The sequence below is a fragment of the Salmo salar genome, unplaced genomic scaffold (genome assembly GCF_905237065.1).
Source record: "Salmo salar unplaced genomic scaffold, Ssal_v3.1, whole genome shotgun sequence".
NCBI classification, from domain to species: domain Eukaryota; kingdom Metazoa; phylum Chordata; class Actinopteri; order Salmoniformes; family Salmonidae; genus Salmo; species Salmo salar.
The window spans coordinates 94,871-97,500 of record NW_025550300.1 but is presented as its reverse complement, the minus strand read 5'-3'; positions in this window follow the sequence as shown (position 1 = coordinate 97,500).

Here is a 2,630-nt window from a genome sequence, read left to right as displayed (position 1 = left end):
TGAAAGGTGTGTGTGTGTGTGTGGGAGAGAGTGACGTGTGTGTGTGAGAGAGAGAGAAGTGTGTGTGTGTGTGGAGTGAGAGAGAGAGAAGTGTGTGTGTGTGTGTGTGAGAGAGAGGTGTGTGTGTGTGTGAGAGAGAGGTGCTTGTGTGAGAGAGAGGGAGAGAGAGAGAGTTGTGTGTGTGTGTGAGAGAGAGGGGTGTGTGTTTGTGTGTGTGTGAGAGAGAAGTGTGTGTGAGAGAGGTGTGTGTGTGTGTGTGTGTGAGAGAGAGGGGTGTGTGTGTGAGAGAAGTGTGAGAGAGGTGTGTGAGAGAGAGGGGTGTGTGTGAGAGAGACAGAGGTGTGTGAGAGAGAGAGAGATGTGTGTGAGAGAGAGGTGTTTGTGTGAGAGAGAGAGGTGTGTGTGTGTGAGAGAGAGGTGTGTGTGTGTGAGAGAGAGGTGTGTGTGTCTGAGCTCGTTCCCCCACCCTTTCTCTCCTTCTCCTGTCAGTAATTTGTTGCTAATCAGCTGCCAACACGGCAGCGATGATGAGGTGATCATCTCGGCAGACGAAGGTAATGGCCTTAAAAGTCACAGAGTCAATGTCAATGGGATCACTCGGATTCAATCACCCCCCCCAGTCCCCCGCCCGTCTCGGCCCGCCGCTGAAAGATGGCCCCCGCTGACATTACCACTCATTTTGAGCAGAAGCATCTGGGTCCTAGTAAATAACAATCAGTAGGTGGGTCCAGCCGACAGGTCATTAGGCCTGAGATAAATAAATATCTCTCCCCTTCTCATGAAGGCTGCAAGTCATTTACCACAAACGAGGAAATTTCACCCTAGATTAAGTATGATGGGCCAATATCAGTCAGTAATGGAGGGGTTGGGGGGGGCCTGTAAGAGGAGTATGTGCTGGTATATAAGGGTTAACATCTGAGAGACCCCTGCAAAGCTTTAAGAGGGGGATGTGTTGGTATAGGCAGTGTTGTAAAGTACTTCAGTAAAAATACTTTAAAGTATAACTTAATAAGTCGTTTTTGGGGTATCTGTACTTTAATTTACTATTTATATTTTTGACAACTTTTACTTTTTCCTTCACTACATTCCTAAAGAAAATAATATACTTTATACTCCAAAAGTACTCGTAATATTTTGAATGCTTAGCAGGACAGGAACAAAATCCCTCGTCATCCCTGCTGCATCTGATCTGTCAGACTCACTAAACACAAAATGCTTTGTTTGTAAATTATGGCTGACTGTGCCCCTAGCTATCCGTACATTTAAAACAAGAATATTGTGCCGTCTGGTTTGCTTAATATAAGGCATTTGAAAAGATTTATACTTTTACTCTTGATACTTAACCATATTTTTGCAATTACATTTACTTTTGATACTTAAGTACATTTAAAACCAAATACTTTTAGACTTTTACTCAAGAAGTTTTTTACTGGGTGACTTTCACTTTTACTTGAGTCATTTTCTATTAAGGGTATCTTTACTTTTACTCAAGTATGACTTTTGGGTACTTTTTTCACCACTGGGTGGGTGTGGGGGCTTTAAGAGGGGGTTGTGTTGGTACAAGGGTTAACATCTGAGAGACCTCCCCCGTTTAAACCCTCGAACACCCCCCACCCCCCACCCACCACGAGGCCATCTTTCCTCTGCACTCCTGAGTATGTTTTTGTGTGTGTGTCAAATCAAATCAAATGAAAAAATAAATAAATAAAAAATCGTTAAAACAACAGGTGTAGACTCACGGTGAAACATTTACTTACGGCCCTTCCCAACAGTGTTCATAATAACAACACGAGTTTGTAACGGTTACGTGACTACAGACGCTGGGAGACGGGAAGCAAGTACAGGGTGAGGATTTATTAATAAATAGACACGAAACTAAACAAAGAACAGCATCTGGACAAGAGAAACAAAACAACATCAACGCAGGAATGAAACTGAGGAACTGACAGATATAGGGGAGGCAATCAATGACGTGACCGAGTCCATGTGAGTCCAATGAAGCGCTGGCGCGCGTAACGATGGTGACAGGTGTGCGTAATGATGAGCAGCCTGGCGACCTCGATCGGGAGAGAGTAAAGAAAACTTGGCTATATACATATACGAGGTCGAAGTAGATATGTACATATAGGTAGGGTTAAAGTGACTAGGCAACAGATTTGATAATAAACAGTAGCAGTGGGGGGGGGTGTGCTCGGCCTTTCACTTCCTGTTGTCCACGATCAACTCCTTTGTCTTACTGACGTCGGGGGAGAGGTTGTTGTCCTGGCACCAGACTGCCAGGTCACTGACCTCCTCTCTATAGGCAGTCTCATCGTCGTCGGTGATTAGCAAACTTAATGAAGGTGTTGGAATCGTGCAAGGCCACCCACTCGATTAGATGGCGTTTAGCTTGTCTGATTGGCTCGCATTAATGTGCAACTCGTGGCTGGGTTTCCCTTTGTAATCCATGAAAGATTGAAAGCCCTGCCACATCCGACGAGCGTCAGAGTAGTAGGATTTGATCTTAGTCTTGTATTGACGCTTTGCGTATTTGATGATTCGTTTGGAGGGCGTAGTGGGATTTCTTATATGAGTCCAGGTTAGTGTCCTGCTCCTTGAAAGCGGCAGCTGTAGCCTTTTGCTCAGTGAGG